Below are 26,629 nucleotides of genomic sequence, written 5' to 3'. Positions count from 1 at the left end.
TTTGACGTTTACTTTTGGGTTTAGTGTTATTCACTGTGTGATTTAGGTTAAATCAGTGTTAAGTTGTTTGCTGCCTTGAGAAGTCTCAGTTCACGTCCCTGTGATGGGAACAGCAGCATGAAATTGGGAAATCTCCTCAGTACATCCTGGCAGGCACATGGAAGCATATAACTTGAATTTTTGTAAAAAAAATTGTGTCGCCCACTCATACTGTATCTGTTGAGGTAGAGTAATCCTGCACTAGTAATGTTTAAGCTCACCAAAAATACATTATTGTCTCTTTAACAGTTCAATAGTTTGCTGTACAGATGAAAGTGGTACTGACCTTCTGGCCTAACTCGTGGCAAACACTCGATTGATGTGCTCCATTGACAAGAATAGTGTGTTCTGACTTGCCTGTTGATGATGAGAAATGATGAGAAAAAATACTCAACAGAATCTGATTTCATTGTAAAACCAAAGACTTGCCTCAGCATGTTAACCACTGTCCACAGTAATGTGTAATAACTGGTTTAGAGGTAAAACTGTGAAAATAGCTTGTTTACAGTATTAACACAGCATACTGCTTGCGACTGCTTGGTTCAGTAGACGGGGTCAAACTAGATTGTTATGAACATGAAAGACCAAAGAGGGAAGTGACAACATTTAAGTGTAACGTCTGGACTTTATTTAATGTCATTTAAAAGAAGAGTCAGAAATCATCATTGTACTCTCCATAAGGAACTCTTTTTTTTTATAAATGTTCAAAGCTTACCCTGTGGCAGATGTGAAGCCTGAGGGCCTCTGTCATGGTGTTTGCATTAACAAAATGAAAATCAGTCATTTAAAATCTGCTTTAGCTCAGGAGTACAAACAGGGACCAACCGTGTTGTTCTTTCATCCACGTGAGCCCTATTTCAGGGCCGATCCTGTATAACTGGGTCAGAATATAACAACGTGTAAGAAGGGAATTTTTGCTCTCAGAAGTGTGTGTTTTTGCGAGTGAGTGAGTGTTTGTGTGTGTGGGGGGGGGTTATGGCTTAACATTGGTACTTTTAATTGTTTCTAATAATCTGGATGGGAAAACAATTTGACTTTAAGTGTGTTTGATTTAAAGAATGGTCAACATTAGTACACTGAGTGTTTCTAATAATCTAAATGGAAAAACAAATCAATTCGCTGTTTTGTGTGTGTGTGTGTGTGAACCTTCACTACACTAGTGTGATATTTATGTGTATTTACCTTGTTGTTTTATGGTTTCGCCTGTTGCAGGAGGCCGGATTTATGACCTATACTGCATCCGGCCACCAGATGGCGATCGAGCCAGTTTGGCTTCACCGTTGTTGCGCTGTCAGGTCAAAGGTCAGACTCATCAAAAAAAAAAACACACGACACTAACAAATTAGCGATGCTAACGTTAGCATGTCTGGCAACGAAGGGGAGTTGTTCTGAAAGGTGAGTAGTGGAAGTTGCTAACTTTCTTGACAGGAAGATGAATTAGAAGATCCACAACCTGGTGAGACATTAACCTGTAAGTTCATTTGTTAATTGTTCAAGTTGTTTCTCAATTGTTTCTTCTTTCTTTCTTTCTTTCTTTGGTGAAAGTCTCCTGTTAGAGCACTTAACCCTGCAGGTCTCCACCTCCTACATTCAGTGTGTAACTAATACCATTCAAGCACTCAGAAATGTGATTATCCATTACATATCAATCTGCAATCTCGTTTGTTATCGAAGGCCCGGGGACACTTCCCCCTCTAATGAGATGATGGATGGAGAGTTGAAGCTGGGTCTGGTCTGTCAGGGAGTCAGGAGTCTGCAGCACGACGACACTACGTCCTCCAAAAGGTCTGTTTAACACTGCTGCTTTAGCTTTGTGCTCAGGGAGGGAAATATGACCTAACATTTGATTTCTCACTTTTTGGAAGGTGACAGTGTTAAATCACAATATTACTTTTAGTACTTTAGTTTTAGGAGGAGCAGTCTGTCCTGTCCCTTTATGTAAATTTAAGGTATATATTTTAGTGTATATAGATTGTATGTGGGATGTATCATTATCAAACAGAGACATGGGAGAGTGTGGTGTATTTTCAACCCAAAGATCTTGAAATGAACTCTGCCTGCTTTAATAAAACTGGAACTAGATAGAACACATACCTCCGCTAAGGTCCAACAGTCCCTGTATGAAACCACATTTAAATTCAGTAATCTGGATTTCGATCTGTGCCAAATTGCACACACAGATATAAGTACCACTAAATATGCCTTTTTTTATTTCATCAAGATCAAGGAAAAAAAAAAAAGTTAAAGCTAAATGTACTGGCTTGTTCCTTGCATCAGGGAACAAGAAAAACACAAATGAAAGCATCAAGGCAGTGGACTGGATTGTACAGAGTATAGTAGACAGCCTCTAAGAAGACATGTTTTTATCCACAGTATCCTGAGCAACTTTGATTGAATGAGGATTTGGAGGTTTCACACACTTGAACACAACATATTAGCAGTTCTTGGGGATTGTTTGACCTTTACTGAGATGGTCACTATGAAAAATAACAGAAGAACAGTGGTTTGAATATTTTCTTTGCTCCTCACACCTTGAAGGCAGCGGCTGATATAGAGATTATGTTTTATTTTTAATTTGCTACAAGATTTACTGTGTAAGGTAATTATTCAGACAGCAACTGAACCTTTTGAAGTCAGGATGTTGAATTAACACTGATTCAGATGTTGTGCAATTGATGGTGGTGGTGCACTATCACAATGATGACTATGATGCTGCTGTACCACCCACCCCTTTGAGCTCACCTCAAGGGCCTTTGCATTCAGCCGCATGAGAAAATAACAGGAAACAGATTGTCTGCCAAACAACAGAAGCTCCTGAGGATCTTGTGACTACAACCTCATCAATAAGTCAGTGTTTCTAATCTACCACATGTACAGGAATGATGTTCTCTGGAGGAATACTGCAGAGAGAGTCCTCAGAAACACGGGTGACTCATCTTTCATCTTCATCGTCTCTGGGGCTAATGCTCTGAGAATGATGACGTTATTCTGGTCAGGTTGTCCCCTGGTAGTCTTATGATAAACAGCACTTGTTATATCACCTTGTATCAGCAGATTGGTGATGCAGTGACATTTTATACAAATTTTGCCATTGCTAAAATGCAAAACCAAGGTATTTTTAGGGATGAAAGGCCTTGATCTTAAACTTTTTGCAACAGATATCTCTTCTTCTGGTAATGTTCAGTCACCTGTCCCTTCTAACTGTGTCGCAGTGCCTGACCTGATGCAAAATATCCAAGTGCAAAAACTTAATTTCAGCAAGTGGCTGGAACATGGCGTACTCTTTGGTCGTTGATGTAGCCAGAGCATCACTGGTCGTCTTTGTAATGGTGTGAAGTTGAGATGTCAGAAAGCACATCCTGCTCATCTCTGCTGAGGGACAGTATAGACAGTAACAGTATAGCTCTGTACACTGAGAGTTACAGCACAGCATGGTCCCATCGGATCTGTCCATGTGTCATGTGACTTCCCCAACAATCTATTCTCTTGTTGTTCTTAGTTCCCACGACTCAGATGGAGAACAAGCAGCAGCATAGTCTATAGAGGGTGCCAGCTGTGGTGGTCTCAAGCTACTGAGCGCTACACATTGTCTTCTTCATTTCCTTTTCCCGACTCAAAATAGAAATTTGTCACTCTGGTACATTTGTGGTTTACAACAATCTTGCACTTGGAATTTTTTTTAGCACATATAGATTTATGGTGGGATTTGAGTGTAATTTCTAGTACATAACTTAAAGCTTATCACAAGATGTTTACAGCAGAAGATCTGCAGCTCTCACTACACATTTTGTATCCAAGGGCAATTTGGAGGGCGTACATGACATGTGCATGTGTTAAGTGCTGTATAACCACACAGCCATTGCTCGGCCTCTCTCTCTCACTCATGTATATGAGGTGAGTGGTTGACAGTGGAGATGAGTACATCATGGTAACGATGTCTCCGCTCTCCCTCTGTGTGTCTCTTACAGCTCGCTCTGTTCCTCCAGGCTGTACATTGATCAGGTCACTGTCATGTGCCTGTTTATTTATATGTTGACTGTTGTATCCCACGGGTGGTCCTCATTAAAATATTCATGAATTTTTGTTCTCCTGTTGATCATGATTTAAAGATTCATGTCATGTGCACACGTGTTTTTGCATATCCCCTTCTGTGTGCCAAGGAATTAATATATACTGCACTGTACATGGATTGTAAATCATCAGTGCACTTCTCATGGCAGCAGAACATTTATACCCCCCTCTGTTTTGCTAATAAATGTGATTTTTGCCTTCCGTTAATATTACTTTAACACTGATGCTTCATTTTTCAGTACGCTGACAGTTAACATGTCTTTTTAAGTCATTGGATCCACTTAGCAAGAGCAGATGTTTTTAAGAAATCACATGAATGGCTGCTAACGTCAGAAACGGCTAATTGGAGGGAGGCAGCATCCACGCGTGCAAACGTTGTTCCAAGCTGATCAACACAGAGGAGACTGTGATGAATGATGAGCCCTCTGTCTGTGGCAGGAGTGAAGCATATGAATCAGGTTAAAAGAACATGTCAGACTGCTATGAAAAAAATTTAATGAATACATAAAGGATTTTGTGCAGTGGTGCCAAGATATATAAAGCTTAACTTAAGAAAATAGAGAGAGTGACTAGCTCTCCAAAGCAGCAAGACATGCATCATTTTGCTTTGTGGCTATGTTTGTATCTGTTGAAGTCTGTTACTCTCGCATAGAAAGGAGGTAAAATATAAACAACATATATAAAACGAGAATTTTAAATGTTAAGCTGTTTCTTTAACCTGCATCAGGTTCTTTCCAGGTCTCTGAAGCAGCCGTCAAAGTAGTTTTGCAGCTGAGGATTATTCATGGTCCTGTTATGTTTGGTGGCAGGGCGCTGTGTTTTCTCTCTGTCTGTCATGTACCTGCCACATGCTTAAGTCATGTTCAGTTAGATCAACATATTGTTTCTGAAGGGGGAAAGTTTCTCAGATTTACCTTTGAATCCAAGACATATAGAATAGAAAAGACGTCTTTTTTCCAGCAATTAAACCTTGAACATATTTGCAGATTCATAGATGCCCTTAACATTCGACAAGAGTAAGGAAAAACTCATTTTGAAATTCAATATGAGACCAACACAAAATGCATAAAAATGTCTTCATCATAATACACAGTACATTTTCTATTACTTTACACCATCGTTTACCTTCTTGTGAAGATTAACAGCTGAAGCTACTGGATTGTTGCGATGCTTCACGTTTTGTGATCATCTCATTTCCCTCCCTTTCTTCCTTTGCATCACCATCCCTTCTCTTCTCTTCTCTTCTCTTCTCACATTTCATCTTTATCTCAGTTTCTTCATACCAAACCACTATACATTTACATTTTTACGTGTTTACCCCCTATCCACAGTGACTCACAATGAGCAGGGATGTGGGGGTAAGTGATCTTCAGCAGGATCATTACCCATTCCTCCGTTTTTCCCTTGATCCTTCCAAGTGACCCAAATTCCACCCCCGTCCTCTGCCTGCTTCTTCCCTTCACCCTTAAGTGCTCTTCTGAATCAAGGTGCTCTGACAATTGCACTGGAATGACAGTTTTTCACCCTAATCCTCAGGCCTGTTGTCATGGAAATTGGGCTCTCCACACGGCACCATTCAGCGGCCCTCACACGAAAGATGAATTTGAGTTTCTTTGTGCATCACTATGCATGTGTGCATGTGTGCATATGTGTGTGTGAGGGGGGCAACTGCAGATTTCTGTAGTTAATCACTCTTTCTGTCATTTCATCAGAAGAGGGAAAAGAGAAGGAAGTAAAAGGATGAAGAAAACCATGTGTTGAATGGAGACAGGGAGGGTGGAAAATCTGGCCAGTGGTTAATTTCTCATGGCAGGATTGCATTCAATGCATTCGCTGACAGGGCGAGTGAGTTTGCCTAATTGCCTAGGGCTAAAAAACGTCTCAATCCACAAAGAAAAACTAGGCTGAGAGCTTAGCCATCTCAAAATAGACAGAGCTGAGTACCTTAGTCCCTGGCACTGATGCAAATTAGCCAGTTTTAATAACTCCACTAAGACGGAAAATATGGTGAGTGAGTGTGGAGAGATAAGGAGTGATTCTGCTGATATTCTTCACTCCCATCGACATGTTGGGCTTTTATTTGTGTCCTACTTGGGTGGTTTCCCACCATGCAGGCTACATTCCAAACAATCCCCTCATACTCTACTCCAATTAGCACAGAGGGTGATGGGGACACCTTTAGTGTGGGATATTTATTTACGAAATGTTTTCTGGAACGTCGGATGTAGTGGATGTAATGTCAGTGTGAGTCATGATCAGACTATGCTCTTTAAGTTGTAAATGTGAATGGAATATTCTGTTTGCACATCAAGTTCTATTAATTTAAGACATTCATTTAGAAAGAAATATTCCAAGGATAATCAATTAATTTTCTTACTTTGGTAACTATCAATTACTACTGTATTAGCTAACTATAACCACTGTTTATTTCTGATTGATTTGTCACTGGTTATTTACTTAAGTTAGAGAGCAGACATTGGTCAGCAAAGTGTATAAGGTATTAACATGACAAAAAGCCCTATCATATAAAGGATACTGCTGCACACTACTCAGTCACTAAACTGGGATGAAGTGACTGCAGAACATTGAGTACATTTACATATGTTTCTGTGTGTTTATTAATAGTTAGTGTTCTTTTTGCTTGTGATTACCAGTGAAGTATATCATAATGGAGTACATTACGTCACAGACTCGCTGTTAATCAAGCTTCGAGAGGTTCAATAGGTCTGTTGCTATAGAAACCAAAAAAAGAGTGGTTTGAATCACTTGATTGGACATGAAGTTGTTCCAGTCATTAATGAAGAACTAGTGGGGCACTTTGTCTTAATAACGAGAACACGGAAATCTGTGTGTGTGTGTGTGTGTGTGTGTGTGTGTGTGTGTGTGTGTGTGTGTGTGTGTGTGTGTGTGTGTGTGTGTGTGTGTGTGTGTGTGTGTGTGCGTGCGTGCGTGCGTGCGTGCGTGCGTGCGTGCGTGCGTGCGTGCGTGCGTGCGTGCGTGCGTGCGTGCGTGCGTGCGTGCGTGCGTGCGTGCGTGCGTGCGTGCGTGCGTGCGTGCGCAATTTTTCAAGAATCAGCGTCAGGCAAATTCGAGCTTTGTCCTTTAAGCTGCTTTCAGACATGCACTGAACATCGGGCACTTTCCTGAAATTAAGCTGCGCCAGACATTTTGTGTAACTCTCCCTACCAACCTAGTAAAATCTCCAGAAAATATTTGAGCCCATGTGAGGATGCAGCAGGGAAATGTCCAAATTCACAGCGACTGAATGGGTAGTGTTTATGATGTTTAGAATTCATGACGGATGCATTGGACCCCTATAATTCAAATGTAATAGACAAACTCTGGTAAATGTCCCGAACCAATTTTCCACAAATATTTCAGATTTCATGTCTGAAACGGCTTCAGACTGAGCCTGACCTCTTCACTGTGACCTCCCCTAAACTCCTCTACTGTATAGGAGTTGCACATTGATTTGCATGCAATTGAGGCCCTTGAAATCCTTAATCACACACTTCTGTAATGTGTTGACTTAAATCCTCAGCAGTCAGAGCAGAGGGGAACATGTGACGGCTCTTTCAAAGTGGTTGAGGTTGTGTTTTGTTTGAGTGAATACACAGTTGTTGAACCAAAGCCGAAGGCTGAACTCAGATAGGTCTCACAACTTGTGAATATCATGCGCTGCATGTTACTGTTGCCCAGTGAACTCCTCTTCCTGCTGTGCTTGAAATATCACGGCAGCTGCGTAACATTGCCTCTGTCATATGATGTTGTTTTCATATTGACACTCTGGAGACACAGTTTGTTCTGAACCTAATGAAACATTTGTTCTGCCTTTGTTCGGACTTTAACTGTGTTTGTCCATGGGTGGAAAAGAGATGAGCGAGCATGTGACCCATGTTTGAGGCAGTTTATGATTTTGTTTTGTCATAAAAAGACCTGGAAAATCAAGCACTGTCCTTTTTTTCTGTCGATGCATTTTGGATTATTTAAAGTACTTTTTAATCTCAGCTAAGCAGTCAAGCATCTCATCAACTATAAACTGATAAAGCCAGGGAAGTCAAAGATTTTCAGTCTCAGCCTGTATGAAGCGCTAATCAGTAATGCTATCTGACACACTCAGACACGCTTTATCAGCCAAGCTTCATCAGTGTGCACTGATTTGTGGGAGTGGCAAAGACAAAAGATCCACTTAAGTTTTCCAGTTTTCCTTGATTGCAATGTTCTCCCAGCAGAGGTTCAACCTTTTAGAGAGGTGATTGTGAAATAAATAACATAATCATATTGGTTTAACTCGCCTTATTACAGTGCAGCTAACTGATTTCAAGCTTGTGATGCACATTAACATGTTCTCTTGCAAATGTTCTTGATACCGAGCTCTACACTCATCCACAGTCTAGCTTTAAAGCCCTACAGAATTATCTCCACCAAAAATAATATACCACTTAGAGCCCATGTGGTTGATTGTATGCCAGTTGAATTGAATGTGAAACCAAAGATTGATCATGTAGGCCTAAAAACAAAAAGCCAATTTGTTTATCCATTCCATTATCTCAGGATAAGTATGCAGCCTCTCCAAAGTACAACAGTTTATAAAAAAAGGGAACATCGTGTGCTGATATTACGCCAAGCAGTTGTGTCCTTTTAACCTTTTCAGCAGCACGTCAAGGCTGAAAACAAAAGCCAGCAAGCCAAAATAGGTCACTTCATAACAGTAACATAACAGCTCCTCACAGAATGTGCTTTGTATCTTGAGGTTGTCCTTGATCTGCTGTCAGTTTGGAGATTTCCCATACTCGCCCCAGCAGGCGATTATGTGTCAGGGAAGCAAACAAATGAATTCAGCTTCACACCACCATTTGTTAACTTTCTAAAAGGAAGAAGGTCCTGTGGGGGTCTCTTCTGGATGTACCTGCTCTCTTCTTAGCAATGAGGAAAGTATTACTAAGTATCACTAAAGGGTCTGTCCAGGGGTGTTTCTTCAGTAGAGGTCAGGTTTGGTTACTTTTCTCTTGAGCTTGGATGGGTTCGGACAGAAAAATGAGGCCCAAGCTTCTCTCTAATCTACTGTCACGAAGGCTCTGTATGAATTTAGCTCAGGGCTTAGCTATAAATCAATATGATCACAATAGCAATATAACAAAGTTTCACTGTATATCTATATATTACTTATGCATTGTGCACAGAGAGGAAGTATAACACATGATTGATTTACCTCAGATTTGCAAAACGTTTTGCTGTTGAAGTGTTTGTCTTTCTTTGTCCATAAAGACAAGTTTGTATGTGCGTGTGTGTGTGTGTGTGTGTGCGTCATTTACAGACCTTTGACTGTCCTCTCTGCTGCCTGCTCCCTTTATTATCTCATCCTCTCTCCACATGTCACAAGCATCCAGCACAATAATTCATAATCAGTCTCGCCCCGGTGTCTCCATTCAATGACCTGGTACACACAGTGTCACACACGCACTCACGCACGCACACACGCACACGCACGCACACACAGTCACCCTAGATGGTGGTTTCATATCGAATTTTGTGTGTGTTTGTAGAAAGTTCTTATCCACTGAAGAGTCCTTGTAGGCTTTGGCAATGGGATAGGAGAAGAAAGCAAGGTTATTCAAATAAATAAGGATTATGCATGAGCAAGAGCACATTGGAACACAAACCCAAAGATAATGGAAGGGGCACTTTAAGTAATGAGGTTTCCACAAGTTCATTTCCATTGAAATTTGCTTTCTGTCTAGTTTGTGCATCAAAAAATCATGAGCAGGAAAACCACTAAACTGCTATAAACAATAAAAGTCACACAGTCTTTGTAAGTTGCAGAAACAGTACATTGGTGTATTATTTATTTCTTTTAGCGAGATCAGCTTGTAAAAGGGAAATGTGTCCTGAAAAGAGAGGACTTTGACAGCATGATAGTGAGTAACTCTCAGCTGTGAACGCAGTGAGAAAATCGCTTCCACCCCTGCAGAGCCAGGAGAAGACATAAAAAGCACCTCTGAATTTAGTAGTCAAAGAAACTCCTGTTGTGAGTGTGTTTCTCTCAGGGTAAATGAATGTAATATGCACATTTGATAGACACATTAAATTATATGATATATATATATATATATATATATATATATATCCAGTGTATTATATTTCCTAAGAAACAATCTATAGCAGACTTGATGAAATACAAAACTCAAAAGACCACAGAGCAGTGCAAATAGATTTTTGTTTTGTATGGAAATGAATGGAAACCAGTTGTGGCTGTAATGAATTGCAAACTATTTAAAATGCATTTTGGTATGGTTTGCATATTTGTATGTTTACTCGTGATTCACACATTTTTAGTAACTATCGTTGCTACAGGAGCATCACAAGTCAGTGATGGGGTGATATTAATATTAGTAATATATGTAGTACATATTAGTGCTAAACATTTCCCTCTTTAGCATCTTTTAATGTGCAGGGCACTCTCGTAGACTTCCGTTCTCTGCTGCGTGCAAAGTTGCATGAGTCAAGCAGACCGCGATCTGTTTCCTACTGATGTAGATTTTATGGACTGATATGAAATGATCCTTAGAGGATGAAGCTTAATAACTCTTGGGATGCCTGAGTGTATTTAGACATTTGAGTCAGATATTCATAGTGCCCAGAGGATGACATATGTTGATGACTGATTGGTTGATGGTTGCATGTGTATGAAAAGATGGATGGCACATCTCAACTTCATCCCAGGATCCAGAAATGCAGCCAGAACATTCTGGATACAAACGCTACCATCTTTTGTTCATTTGGCGTGAGAACTTACCAGGTGTCGATTGAGACACTTTGGCTTCACTCTTCTGGAACTGTCATGTCGTCCCATCTTTTCTAAAGTCAATGATTGGTTGCTGTTCAGTATGATGACTCTTTAACTTTGGTGAACTCAGGCCTGTGAGCATGGCTGTAGACTATTAATCTGGTTTCAATGAACTGCTCTTTGAAAAATGAAAGATGCTCTGATAGGAAGTGGACCACCGATACAAACTTGAATCCAAAGCCTTTCCTTTTACTGGACTGGAAGAATAGCTGTGGCCTCTCCTGGGGTGAAATAATCTTCCCGCTTCAATAATCAGCTCCACTCTTCATCAGTGGTGAAAGACCCAAAGCCTCAACTTCAGCGGCTGCCTGCTGTTGAGTTGAATGAGTCAAAAAGAGAGGGGGGGAGAAATTAAGAGGGCGAGTAAGAGGGCACCTGATGAAAGTAAAAGAGAAAGCGAGAGAACATAAGAAGAAAAGAAAAAGCGGACAAGGACAGGCTGCGCCCTACGGTGCCTTTGTCCTATTGGCCAAGGGCCTGCCCGATGCCAGCGGCAACCGATGACATCACTGTGTGAAACACGGCGGGGGAGGGCGGGGCCTCTGCTGTCTCTTGTCACCCTGGCAACAAGTGCACTTGTGTGTGTGTGTGTGTGTGTGTGTATGTATTTCTTGTTAGAGTTGTACAGTGATTGCCTCACCTCTGGCAAGAAGTCTGCTGCCAATTCTCTTTCATGTTCTCTTTCTTGCCTTTCCTTGGTTCCTCTTGCTGTCCTCCCTTCATTCTTTTCCCAGCTGAGTTACATTTTGTCATCCGAACAGTAGTTACTCATTTTAAAACAAGATTAATCTTCTGTGACCTCTACCTCCCCTCCCCTAGCTCATATCCATCTCCACTTCCTCGGTTTCCTCCCTACCTCTCGTCTAATTCCATTCTGCCTCTGTGCGTACTTACTTTCATCTTTCATTCTTCTCCTCTCCTTTCCTGCTTTTCCTCCCCTCCTCTTAACTCTTTTCAGTATCCTGCAGAGTGTCATAAGTGGATTGGTGGTGTGCCAACTTGAAATGAGTGGAGGAATCATACCACTAATCCCATTGTGAGAGGACAAGAGCTGAGGAAGGCCAGTGTGCGTTTGTGTGCGTGCGTGCGTGCGTGCGTGCGTGCGTGTGTGTGTTTGTTTGGAGAAAGTCTGAAAAAGGAAGAGGGGTGGGGGGCCATCCTATAGACAGGATAGACAGAGCGATAGAGGGGTCTTTGTGTGAGTGCCCTGTTAAATCAGGCATATAATGCCAGCTTTTATAGGAAAGCCTCTCAAGACTCCTGTGATAAGTGGCACGCTTCTCTGATCTGTACATGAAAGACCAAGAGCAAGAAAAGGAGGGGAAAAAAGAATAAAGACATGACAGAGCGCAGTCTGTCCATAGAAAATGTATTTTTTCTGTTTCCTTGTGAGCTGCATTTACTGTGAGAGGAAGGGGGGACAAGGGATAAATATATATTCACACATCTCTTGAATTTAACACAGTCAGGTCTGTGCATCTTGCTCATGGGCACTTCATTGATTTCTTCACTTGTGTTTTTCTGCTGATTCCAGAACAAGAAAAATGTCCAGCTTTTCAAAGTGTATGAGAGAAGCGTTAGAGAGAATAAAGGAAAGACACAGGTCATCCAAACTAACCCGAACCTGCTTATTCAATTTATTTTAAAACAACTCATCGGAGTCTGTGAAGCTGTGGCAGGTCAGAGGACATCGGCTGAGTAGGCGGTCCTTTATGGCCTAATACACATTCAAACAGCTAAAAGAATTTGGCTCCATGTATCACAGACCACCACAGGGTCTAACTGACACTGTTCTACAATGGCTTTCCAGACAAACTTTTTCCAATCGAGTCCTTGTCGTCGCTTAGCTAGAATTACACTTCCAAAAGTGCTGTGCTCCTCAGTCGTTTGATTTGGTTGAGTTTAAAACCGAAACTATTAACTTGAGATTTAAAAATATTGTCGCCAATTCATGAGTGTTTGAGTTTGCAATCACTGGTTGCTGGCAGCTTGTGGGCAGCAGAAACAGAAACAAGCACTCTAAATTCATATGGCAAACTGTTTTCCTCTTCGAGCAAATCTATTAAAATTTAGACATGGGATCTTTGATCATTTTGAACATAAAAAATGAGCTTTGAAATTAGCCAAAAATTAATACATCAGCCTGCTAGGCTTTCTCTTTAATTTTTATCATCTAACCATCCATTTATGTGCCTTCTTTTTATTCCATAACCTCCAGCTAGGGTCGCAGTAGGAATTTGAAAACACAATGACCAACGCTGACATGTATCTGATGCTGACAAAACAAAGAAGGACATAGGAAACTAAGAAAAACACTCAGATCCCTGGTGAGCACAGATCACAGGAAGCCTCTGTCTCCTCTGATTTCTCTCGTCTAATAAAGTCTTTCTTCTGTCCTTTCCAACCCTGATTTACTTGCGTGTGCTGTGCCAACAACAGCATGTCTTTCTTCATCTCCTTGTTCCCTTCTTCCCTCCCTTATTCTCCCTCACACACTCATCAGCCACCAGGCTCAAACAGCCTTCTCTTTCATTCCTGACACTCCCGCTTTCTTCCCGTCGCTCCCACCACTCTTCACCCTGTGGGAGGTAGAAAGAGATTTATAGAGGACGAAGTGATATCATTGTTAACGGCTGTCCTCTGAGCTCCCCTTTGAAATACACACATGCACACACACACACACACACACACACACACACACACACACAAACACACACACACACACCAAGAAATGACTAGCGATCAAACACTTGCAGGTGACTGAGCAAGCAACAGAGGCACACACACAACGAAAATCCACACACACTCACACACTCACACACACACACACACACACACACACACACACACACACACACACACACACACACACACACACACACACACACACAATGAGAGATACACACTCCTTAGCATTCGCCTGCCTGCCGTCAAGAGGGCTTGTTCCCACGCCATAGGGAGTGTGTCTCATGACCGGCCAGCTGCGTGTTTGCGTGTGTGTGGTGTGGCGGAGGGTGCATCGTCGGGACACCAGGGGCTCCTCCTTTGGGATTAAACTCGTGTTTTAAGGTCAGAAAGACTTGCCCTGCTGGCGGCTGGAGCATTTACACCCCCGCTCCAACTCCTCCTGCACAAACACACGCAAAAACACACAAACACACAAACACACACACACACACACACACACACACACACACACACACACACACACACACACACACACACACACACACACACTCTCAGTAATACACTGAGGTAATCAGTTATCTCAGACATCACTGTTGTTAAATGGATTGAATTGGTTTATTCCAAATGCAATATGGTGAGTCTTAGCTTTCGTGCTGCCAGCTAATCCATTAATGTGACTACATGGGTCCCTGTGGTACCAACATTCATCCTCCTAGAGCCTCAACAAGGGAGTTACTGCGTGGGTAAATGGCTCGTAGGTGATTGGCTATCGGAGCAAGAGTCATTTAGAATGTAAATCACTTCATGCGCAATATGTTCTATTTGAGATTGACAAGACCAATATGAAATGTCCCATGCACCCAAAAGTTGCGTTTCCTGCTGCAGGGAGACATACAGTCTTTTTTAGTATAGTGGTTCTCTGGCAAATTGTATGCAACTTTTCTTCTGTTCATAGGAAGTCCATAGAAAAGTGCAATAAAGTGCAAATTAGCTGCTTATTATGCACAAGTGCCACTTAAGCCTCATTCACCCTGGATTTATTTGTCTAAGGGAGGTGGGGATGATTTTAACAGTAATTGTGTTGGTCAGTGAATTTAATCCAGTGCAGAGTGTGTATGTGCATGGTGTAAAGTTTGACCCTACATGTTTTAATGCCCCTTGGTTTTTTAACGTGTACATTAGGTGTTTGTCCTAGCACACAATGAATTCTGGCATGCATTGACCTGAGAAGGATCCAGCCTTCATTGCTCCCTGATGCAATGGCGAATTCATCGGCTGTATTTGAAATGTGACAGTCTTGTCATGCAACTGTAATGCAATCAGTTTTTTTAAATGCAGCCCCTGAAGGAGGTGGCCCCTGAGTTTAGACACAGCACATGTCTATTTCACACCACTTCCAATAAGTTCACTATGGTTAAACTTGAATCAATTATATTAATTATTGGGAATATTTAAATTTCCCATCCCCCTTAAAGTTAATTTAAAGAGAAGGACGATGTTTGCATTATTAAGCAATATTTCTGTCACGTCTGTAACTCATGTCCCCAACAGGATATATTTACATGTGTGTGTCCTGTTTGTGTTTTAAGGTTACGATATTCAACATGTAGAGTACCTTGTGCTGTGGTTGCCTTGTGGGTCCACCATTGCCTGTTTCCAGGGCAACCACCCTCTGCCCTCACCTGACCTTGACTGTGCATGTGTTATTAGGATGGTTTCATTTACATCTTAATTAGCATTAGTTACAGATATTGACTGAACAGGTTGTGAATTAAACCAAACCCCATTGATCCAATTTGAGCGCAGCAACAGACACTATTGGGATGGAGAGAGGGATTAAAGTGCGACTTTTTAAAGTTCAAACAAAAGGTAATAGCCTCAGATGGATCACAATGTCGTTGTTTGAATTAATTAAAAGAAGTATGATCAACGTGTCACAGTTCTGGCCGACTGATGTAAGAACAATAAAATCTTTGTTGTAGAAGATCAAGCGCAGATCAAATGGAGCTGACATGGAAAGTCTTACATTTACATTTAATTTATAAATCCTATAATCATGTACCATAATTACTGAAGTATGTTTTTATTGAAAGGAACTTGAATCACATTCTTTGATAGTAAACTTGAATAACAAGTCCCAGTCTTAAGATGATTACTTGCAAAGTGTTTTTGGGAAATCGAGGAAGGGGATTAGAGAAAGGGATATAAGAGTTGTTTTTGAACATGGCCATTAATGCTCTTAATCCCATTGTTATGGGACATTCTGGCTTTAATGCAGCAGCGAATCATTGTGTCCTTGTGTTTTAATGTGATTCCTCCACTGTCTAGACAGCTGACATTAGTTGAAATGTGCTTGTTTGTGTCAGATGCGCTGATACGTTAGAGTCACTTGTTATGTGTGTGATGTTGTTTGGATGTAGTTTGAGCCATAACATGGCTTTGTGCATTCTTACCAGCATTAAGTGGTGTTTCACATTGTAAACAGATTAAGTCTTGGAATACTGTACCAGGACTGATTTAAATCATATCTTATGAAAAGGTTTCTTCCCCCTTTGGGTGGCTAGCATTAATAATATATCATTCAGAGGCTGACCAATATATTGATTAGCTGATAAAAGCCTATACGAGCCTGATATGAGAATATTCCAGCCTGATCTTTGACAATGATTGTGAAAAAATGTGAAATATTTATTATTACCAAAAATGTTAGCTTCCGCAATCTGTAAATCATGTATCTGTAAATATGATGAGTAATTCCAAGGGCAAAGGGGAACTGGAGCATACAGATTTATCCGAGTGCACACAGAGTGTATAGTCGATCTACAACAAACTTTGAACTGTCATTGGATCAATGGATGTTTGTAGATCTAATGGATAATGCAACATCAAATGACTACAGATATATTTTTTAGTTACTAATTTAAAGTACAAACAACAGAACAAATACTGCAGTGTAATAAATTACAGGAAATATTAGAAATTCAGTTCCTCATTTAAGCCAAGATGCTGGTAGTGTGAATCAGCTGCATATGTACAGGGAACCCTGATGCCCCTAAAAAACAGGGTCTGTCAAACAAGAGGGATTAATATTTGGACACAAAACTGTAGAGCCCAGTTTACATTTTAACATCATCTCTAGGAAAAGAAAAAAGGAGCTAGTAATGGCTGCAGGACAAATGATAACAACAAGGGAGGCAATGCAATGTGAGCAAAAAGGCTATGACCTCTGTTTAATCGGTGCACTCAACCCCAGAGCTAATCCTAACCTTTATTCTGGTCACCCAACCATGACTCCGAGGACACAGGACAGTTTCCAACAAAGGGCAGGCAGGTTTGTGATGTATAAACACAATGATTTGTTATTTTTTCTGAGGCAAGGTTTCCCTTCCTGGAATTTCTCTTAACCTTAGATTTTAAACCTATGCTTCCCTTTGGTATTTTCTTTATTTCTCATTAGTCTGAGTAAAGTTGACAAATCAATCATCAATCTATAAATAAACTGACTAAATTACACAGTTATTCATTCTTTTAAATGCTAATGGTAAATAGAAAGAGGAATAAAAAGAGTCTACAAATGATATATAAGTCTGCCAAGTTTGAAAGAGTCAGAAATGGGACAGCTTAGTTGTGCAGCTGTGACGCAGTTTGTCTTCAAATGCAGCCTCTGATGGATGCAGCCCCTGAATTGGGGTCAGCTCAGAGCTGCCTCCAACTTAGGCACAGCCCTGATTGTCTCCCGCATCCATGTCATATGACTGCATATGACATGCCAGGAAAGGCCAATCAGACAGATCCTTGACTTTCTGCTCGTGAACCCACACTGAGTCAGAATGAACAGATGCATGGGACACAGACGATCACATCTGGAGGATGCTGTTGTCATCCTCATCATCGCCTTTATTGGTCTGACACTTCAACAATCAACAATCACTGTCACTGTTGACAAGCTGCAGTCCTGATCCCACCATGGCGGAGGGGATGATGACGTCGTTGTCTGCTGATTGAAGTGGTATTTGTAGTGCTGCAGACAGACATTCAATCATGCTGGTATGTTATTAGGAGCAATTGTGTCCCACAACTCTGTTGAGGCACACAAGGAAATGAATCAACAGGTTAGGGTCAGTGTGCACACAAACTAGACAGACAGAAGCAGTTGAGAGGAGAAATGTGTGTTGATGTGTTTTGACGGAACAGTTCGTCCACACTCAATACACTCGGTCAGATTCATTCTATCCACAGGACGCTACTCAGAGCAAGCTATTGTTGATTCTGACTGTGTTTCTCTGGAGTGCTTTACTCTGTATTGACTCTTTAAAATGCCTGTTCAATTTTCCAATAGGTCGTGTTTGCACAGATATTTCTGTGGAAACAATTAACCTCCTTTGTATCAGGTTGACAGCAAAGGTACAGCAGTTTTTGATAATTCTATATTTATTTTTCGGTTATGATTTATCATTTTGAGGTATTTCTAGAGTTTCAGTTGTTTAAATGCTACTGTATACCATCAGTATTTGCAGCCACTGCCCTTCATAATTTGGGATATGGATACCTTTATAATTGAATTTTTTTTTACAAGGATATAAATAATTGTACTGACAATAATCCCTGATGCTCCCCCTAGATCACAGGCTTAAACAATAATATGACAGCAAGGCTGCTGTTTTACTGTGTGCGCTGCTTTGAAACGTGTATTTTAAGAAAGCTGGTGCTGGTCTGAGCTGCAGTCTGACAAAAGATCTGCACACTAAAATGCACGTGCACACTCCTGCACACTTGTACACACACAATCAGCCCCCCTCTCCATCCCCAAAACAAAAATGTCAGAAAGCATTGATTGTTACATTGTGAACAGGAGCCTGTAGGCACTTTCAGGTTTTGTTTGTCTCAAGAAATAGATGTAAAAAAAGAAGAAAAAGAAACTGACAGTGTATTTAAAGGTCAAAATAGAAGAATAGAGGAACTGTGTGTGTTTGTGCCTGTGTTTGACAAAGGGTGACGAGAAGAAATTTGTAAGAGAAAATTACTTTATTATTTTTACATGTACCAAAATGGTAAAATACTAATCTGCTTTTTCTTCTTGTGAAAAAATGCAGAGAATGAATGGTTGATTTTAGAAGCGTGTGAATTTTGTTTACGACTGACATTCCTCATGAGATAATTGTCGGAACTGACTCTTAATTGTGCGAGCAGTGAAAGAGAATCTGACATTCATCAATGTTGTCGTATTTGTGATTATGCAAATGAATCAAATCTCACAAACACATAGCTTCGACTGATCAGGTGGCCTTCATCTGAAAGAATCAATTTACAACAAGTTAGTGCATTTAACACATTTCTGTGAATCTAAATTGAAATATTTTATAATATTCATCCATCTATCCATTATCTGTACCCCTTACCCCTTTAGGGTCATGAGGGGCTGGAGCCACATATTTTATATCTTCTCTGCTCATTAGTCAGCTAAGAAATGAATTAGTGAAAATGAAAATCACTAATGTAATATTAGGGTTCAGTCTCAAACCCACTCTGTACCAAGGATTCCTTATATATCATATAATTTATAAAAGCACATGACCTCACACATACATTCTAAGCATTTTAATCTCAGTCTCTAATCTTACAGATTATAGACCCCTCACTTCAGCACACACACACACACACACACACACACACACACACACACACACGTTATTTACAGCATCTTCATTGTATGTGACAATCCCCTCTGAGGGACACAACCCCCCTCATCTTTTCCCCACATGATACCAGCTGAGACATGGACAGATATATGTTTACACAGTGTCATCTCGTGTAATCTGCAGTGCTGTATCTCCTCACATAATCACACATACACTTGTGCATGCATGCCTACACACACACACATACACACACACACACACACACACATTGGTAAGGTGATTAAGTGCTCTGTATTAATCTGTGTCAGTGTTAAGACAAACAACTGAAATATGCTGACTTTCACCACATGTCAAATGAATGATGCTGGGATTATACAGCCACACATGTCTCTGTGTGTTGTGTAATCACATGTAATCTGCAATTATATAGACTGAACATGGGTCTCATATAATCCCTCTGACCGACAAGATATTATACTGTAATTTATACTGTACTGTATATATTCAGGTCAGATGTGTTTCAAAGAAAAAGAAGAGCTGAATAACCAAATGTTTTGTAAATCATTATTACTAAATACAAATACTAAACAAAATAATTTAAAAAAAGTATTTACAACCTATATTGCTATAGTTTCAATGAGGACATTTCTCCAAACCACAATATTCTTTACATATCACTTGACAAAAAATAATGTAAATATAAATACAGTACTTTCAGTGCACACTCTTTTTCTTTTGTCCTTCCATCCTTTTACTTATAACTCTTCCGTTGTTTCTACTTCCCATACTTGTTCATGTACTCCCTCAGCCTTCAACCATGCAGTTCATCCTCCAGCTATTCAAACAATAGATTTCAGCTGCAGTCAAACCACATTTCCAGAGACTTCTTTTGAGTACAGTTTCATTTTTAGTGGCATTATATTCTGGGGTCCTCTGAGCATGTGGGTATGTTTATGCATGAAGGAATTGCGATTAATATAATGGAGAACTGCCAGTGTGTGTGTGTGTGTGTGTGAGATGGATTGATGCCAGTGAGTCTGCATCCAGCATTAGCTTGGGATCAGAGCGTCATGTCATGATCCTTCTACCGTTTTTTGTGTGTGTGTGCATGTGTGAATGTATGCGCACTTGCCATAGTTAATCAGTTTGATACTGATCGCTCGTCTATCTCTCTCCCTCCTGCCTCTGTTCATCATCATTCCTTTATCAATTGTAAGCTCAGCCAATTGGTCTACATATAAGCAGGTCACCAGATATGCATACAGACAACCAGCGACTCCAGTCAGTGGGCAGTCAGTGGGCACCAGCTCATGTTGTAGCTGCACAGAAACGTCACTAGTGTTAATGCTCACCTCGTGTCCTCATTTGTCATCGGGCAAAAAGTTTGCTGAACCTAAAACATCTCATACTTTGGTTAAATCCAAAATATGAGCCACTCTTTAATCTTCCTCTTTAACTCCTTTTCCCCAAACAAGTCTGTAACTTATGTTTTGCAAAGGGATAAATGAATGATGTGTGGTCAGCACTTTTCACTTTGCTTTTACAGTGTAGTCAATCTTTAACTTGAATGTGTCCATTTCGTGCTTGATGGATCTGGCATTTGCGACAGAAATGCTTAATAGCGGAGGTTTGTTTGGTTGCCAAGTAGGCCAGACCGTTTTCCCTGCTTCTGCTTTCTTTCCCTCCACCGTCGCAGATGCCATGACATCCATGGTCATATCCTCCGGTGTGTTGTGGGACTTCTGAAAGTCCCGTGTGAAGGTCAAATTGTTCCGTAATCAACCATAGGCGTAGTTTGCTTGTCATAAATTGACGACCTAAAATGATCATTTGTACTCTTTAGTTTGGTCCATGTCCCATCCACTAACTTGGATGAGGCATGGTTTATGACCTATACTGCAGTCAGCTAAAAGGGGGCAATTGAGATGCTTTGGCTTCACTTTTGCGGAGCCATCATGACATCATCTTTATATACAGTCTATGATGGTAGCAGTACCAAAAGCTTCTTCTTAGAGTGATATTAAGGAAATTCAATTTACCACAAATTTATCTACATCAATCATATATAAAGCTTTTTCTGAATTGATGTTTTATATTCCCAGTATTCCAACAGTGCACGCAAATGCAGCGCTGTGTAATATTGTCCAGACTTTATTTTTATGAGCAGCAGTCAAGAGGCTAATAATTCATGTTTAGCTCCTCGTTGGCCATCTAAGATTGTGGAAACAGTAATTTCTTACAGCTACAGTGCAACAACATCTCACATTTGGTGAAAAGAACCACAGGGGTGTCAGCAAAATGGGGATGGAAGTGGCTTACTTTTGGAGTTACTTTAATGTAAAATTATCAAGATAGATGATGTAAGTTTCCCCCTTATTCCTCATTTGCAGACATTCTGTGCTCTGTTCATATATGCCTTTATTTTTTATTTAATTAATTTCTCCATCTCTAAAAACCTTTACAGCCAAAACATTTACAGATATGCAGTATTTGTTGGTATATAATAAATCATGTCGCATTTGACTGAGAGTTTCAGACATAATTCATATGAACTTGTGTGTTTGGACGCCATCTTGGCTCCACAGAGCAGCATTGGACCGGAGCCAGGATGGCAGATGGTTGCTTGTCTGCAGGGTTTGGATTCCTGCAGGGTCTCTAATACAGCAAACACAGACGAAGATGGTGAAATTTACTGTCTCCGCGTGTCTCTCTCTCCTTGTTTCTCTTTTTCCATCCATTTTTTTTTATTAGCTTTTAATCTCTCTTCCTTGATTCAACGTCTTGTAAGGTCTTCCCACCCTGTCTATTTTTCCCTCTTTTTATTTAAGTGGTGTTTCATTTTTCTTAAAAGTGAGATCTACTGAAACACAGATAAATATAAGAATAAGTGAATAAATGAGAAGAATTGCATTTATAAATTTGTTTTGGCTTTGGTATCAGGGAGTAATATCATTCAGGAGAATAAACTAAACTGGATAACATACTGCTGTGGCAACAGTAAGACATCTATTCATTTCTATATCTCTTTGTTGTCTCTTCTCTTTTTCCTTTTTTTTTTCTTTTTTCTTTTTACTTCATGTTTCAGCCACTTTTATATTCTTCTTGCGTTTTCTATCTTCATGCGCTGATTCGGACTCAATATCATTCCTCTTAACCTCCCTGTCCCTCTCTCATCCCTCTACATCCCATTCTCCTCTCCATCTCGCTTTCTCTCCTGGAGCAACAGTATGTGTACACCCGGTTGCCGTGGCAACGCGAGGAGGCCACATCAGCGGGTGGATGAACAAAAGACCCAGAGACCCTCTTCCAGAGAGAGAGAGAGAAGGAAAATCTGATTTCGGTTTTAGGCGAAGGGTTTGGTGTCTGTGGAAAAATGAGTAGGTGTAGGGGGAGGAGGGGAGAGGATTGGATAGCGTAGGTGAGGTAAGTTTATAAATGGAAGAGAAAGAAAAAGCAACAGAGAGAGAGAGAGAGAGGGGGGGAAGGGAGATGTAAAAAAAAAAAAAGAAAACGAAAAGCCTAAAAAATGCAACAGTGCAGTGTATAATGTAAAACTGCAGCTGTGGCAGCACCATGGCCACCGCTGGTGTCTCACAAATCCAGATAATTTAAAATAACTGAGGATCAGAAAAATGTGTGTCACATTCTGATTAAACTCATCATGAAGGTGTTCCATTATTTTGTTGTGAAAAATCTGAGGCGATTTTAAAGGGAATTTGTGGATGTCTTTAAGGTATTTCACCACATATAAATCCCAGTAATGAAACCTTTCTTACTTCTATATATTACTGGCTCCATATTTCTCCATTAGAAAGCTGAGTACATGCACCAGTAGTGTGCAGTGGACAGCAGTGATGTGTGAGGAATGATGCTGGCATGATTTGAATGCACATTATTTCCTTTGAGCCAGTAAGATGCGTGACACTGGAAGAGTTCACTGCGTTATAAGGGTCTGTTTGAGCACAGTTTCTGGACGCAGTCATGAAATGGGAAACATTTGAACTGTCGCCTCACAGTTAAGGTTCTTGATTCAAAACCTGGTTCAGGCAAGGCATCTGTGTGGAGTTTGCAGGTTCTCTCTCTGTGTCTGTGTGGGTTTTCTCCAGTTAATCAAACTCCCTCCCACTGACCAAAAACTTGGATTTAGGCTAAATGGTTCTGCGTTGGATCTACGGTGATCTAGAAACGTGAACTAGTTAATTCATTCTTAATGTGCTGAACTTTGAGCTAGCAAGTGTGAACTTGCACAGCACTGCCCTCCATCTTGCCAAGTGTCAGCTGGGATTGGCTCCAGTTCACCCCACAACCCTCTAAGAATAAACATTATAGATAATGGACGGATGGAATGAGCCTTTGTATAAACACTCTCCTTAAATGGACCACACCATCATAGTTCCTCAATTACCAGTGTTGTAGAGAAACCAGCTTAGTGTCTCTTACTACATTCATAACCATCATTAGCTGCATAAGATAGCTGGTAATTATGTTGCTCCAGATGCTGGTCATTCTGGACAAGGAGCATAAATTCAGTCTCAAATAAGAAGCTGTACCCTGGGAACAATTAGTCAAGAAAAAATAAAATGTCTACCTTAAGCCTCCCTTTATTATTCTGTTCATTTATATCAACGTGTTTCTAGAGAGGTTTTGTTTCATTCATGGAAAAGGCACAGCAACAACTCTGTGACTGGGCTCATGCTAATAGAGGTGATTCTTGTGTTTCAGTTCTCTTACCTTTCTCTATCATCTATACGGATGACCCCATTTGCTCCGTTCATACCCATTACAGTTTGAAATCTGATTAACAGCTGAGTGAGAGCACTGCGCTCCCATTTGTCTAAGTAAACATATGGAGCCGTGATCCTTCTCAAAATATACAGATAGAGCCTTCAGGGCACTAGTGAGGGAACCATATTCAATTATCCTGCCTATTAAAACTTGTCAGGGGCGTGTGTGTGTGTGTGTGTGTGTGTGTGTGTGTGTGTTGAAACAGGACAGCCTTATGCAAATATAATTACACCAATTAAACCACAGAGGGTCCTCAGGGTGGGGGTCTTGCTGGAAAGACTGGCAGCAGTTGTGTGTGAGCGCTGGTGTGTGTGTGCCAGGAGGAAGGGCTGGTTATAGATCTGGTTCGCCAGTGTGTGTGTGGAGATGCATGTATGTAGGTTGATGAGCACATGTGTGGGTGTTGACATTCTGGGAACACTATTCTTTTCACCCTCTCCTCCACCCCCGTTCTCACCACCATCACCCCATCCCCCCCAAAGCCTGCTTGCCTATCTGTCTGTCTTCGGGGAGTTGAGGGAGCTCAAAGGAGAAGCTCGGGCGTGTTGGGAGGAGAGATGGAGGAAGGGATGAGGACATGAACAGGAATGGAAGCTGGGATAAAGAAGAGTGTATTGATGAAAGGGAGTCTGAGTGAGTTGTGCCCACGAGCAAATTAGCTGCCATATAAATAAAAGAATATGAGAATAAAAAGTATTGTCTTGTAGCAGTGACCAGTGTCATGAATAAAAGGTGTGCTGTGTCAAAACGTGGTAACTCTCTTTATCTCCTCTTATGTAAAGAATCAATTTAAATTTAGAGATTTAGTTTCTTGTTCTGTTTGTTACATGTCAGTTAACAAAGAGTCAATGAAAAGTGTAGGACCAGAAGGACAGGTCAGATAATACAAAATAAAAGCAATAGAAAAATATAAAGTAAGAAAAAACATAAATGATTGTGAATGAAATAAATCAAAATATTATGAAATGAATGGAATTTAAAAAATGGTGACAAGAAATCATAGTTCATTTAAAAGATCTTTGAATGTAAATGGCAATTATTTTGGGAAATATACTGATTTAGTTATTTTATTCCATCGATATATCACCATCAGTTACTACAGAGTGTTTGATTGTGGAATGGGAAACTTTCAATTTAAGGCCCACATGCATATGAACAAATATTTTTTTATTGTCACCCTGTTTGCTTTTATGATACCAAGATATTCTTATTGCTTGTCATTTCATATATGACCACTTGTGAGTTGAAGCAGCGCATCATTTTGGATCTCGTCCTTTTTAACTCAATACTCTTCAGTAAAATGTAGACAGTCAAGTGCTGTCCAGTAAATGGTGAAAGTTGCATGTGTAAAAGCACCTATGACTTTGTTCCAGAGGGACTACTTTTCAGTTCTTGCACTACAATAAGTTTATGTGATGGAGATGTTCAAAAGAGAGGATGAGTGGCTAAAGTGATGTAATATTTTCTGACATTTACTGGTGATTTTTGAGCACGTTTCCCCCGCTTTCTCCCGAACAGATCGGCATTCACTTGTTTTTGCCTGGGGGGTAACACCAGCTACCAAGTCTGTCAGATTAAATTTACCCCTGAGAAACTACCTGTTCATCCACTCAGAAGAAACACAAAAGAAAATGAAATTTTTGTGACGTTGTCTTTTCGTTCTCACTCTCACAGGAGATAAACTGTCATCACAATGCAGGAGAGGCAATTGTATCGCAAACATCAGTGGCTCCAGGAAGTTTTTGTGAAGCGTTCACCTTTGTGTGTTTCCAGGGTGAGTACACAAAGAGTGTAGTCAGGTTTGAAACCAAGGAAATGAACGTTTTTTGTACAGGCTGTACCTGCCTGTATCTTATAAACTGCATTTATAATATAAAATATATGATGAGCTGAATTTTAGACCACAAAGCAAATGCTTCTCACTCATGTACATCCAGTTGTAGGAGAGATGTCAACCAGGGTTCTTAATCCCTCTCCTCATCATGGATGAACTCTTTTTACTTAAAAGAGACTCACAGTTCCATAATTTATCCTTTAATCTCATACAGTATTAAAGAACATATGATTTATTTGCTCTCTACCCACTTTACCACTTTTTTGAAAAATTCTCACCCAAACTCTAGGTCCTCTCCACTCCTGCTAATCAGTAAGCAGATGCTTGGGAGGGAAAAATGCCACTTTTTTCCTCCTCCCTCCTGTCCTCCTGTCATTCCTTCTCTCCCCTTTTAATTCCCTCTGATTTTCTTGCCTCTATCCCCAGTTGTGAAATCTTAAAATGAAGGCACTGCTGTTGTGTGAGCAGACGCCCAGCTGGATTCATCCCTCCCTCTGTCCCTCCACAAACCTGTTCTCCCTCTTGATTAAATTATTAATCCATATTCATGTGCTGATTATTGAAGCATGCCCTTTATTAATTGACATAATGTGTTCTCAGACCAACATTTCATTAGTCCTCCATCCAAGCATTCTCCCTCTCTATCTGCCTTCTTACCGAGAACCAATTTACCCCCTTCTCTTTATGTCTACCCCTTATCCTACCCCCACTCCATGCTCTCTCCTT

At 40.5% G+C, this 26,629-nt stretch overlaps 1 long non-coding RNA gene across 1 annotated transcript; it reads left to right on the top strand.

Annotated features, from left to right (window-relative positions):
• The first annotated feature begins 1,253 nt into the window (after window positions 1-1,253).
• LOC138406447 (uncharacterized) lies at window positions 1,254-25,843 on the top strand. Its single transcript, XR_011239901.1, has 3 exons — window positions 1,254-1,510; window positions 1,714-1,824; window positions 25,744-25,843. It is a non-coding gene; the product is annotated as an uncharacterized lncRNA (long non-coding RNA).
• Window positions 25,844-26,629: the final 786 nt, after the last annotated feature.

Source organism: Paralichthys olivaceus, chromosome 22, assembly GCF_024713975.1.
Source record: "Paralichthys olivaceus isolate ysfri-2021 chromosome 22, ASM2471397v2, whole genome shotgun sequence".
Classification (NCBI taxonomy): Eukaryota; Metazoa; Chordata; class Actinopteri; order Pleuronectiformes; family Paralichthyidae; genus Paralichthys; species Paralichthys olivaceus.
This window is presented reverse-complemented; position numbering and strand designations above follow the sequence as displayed.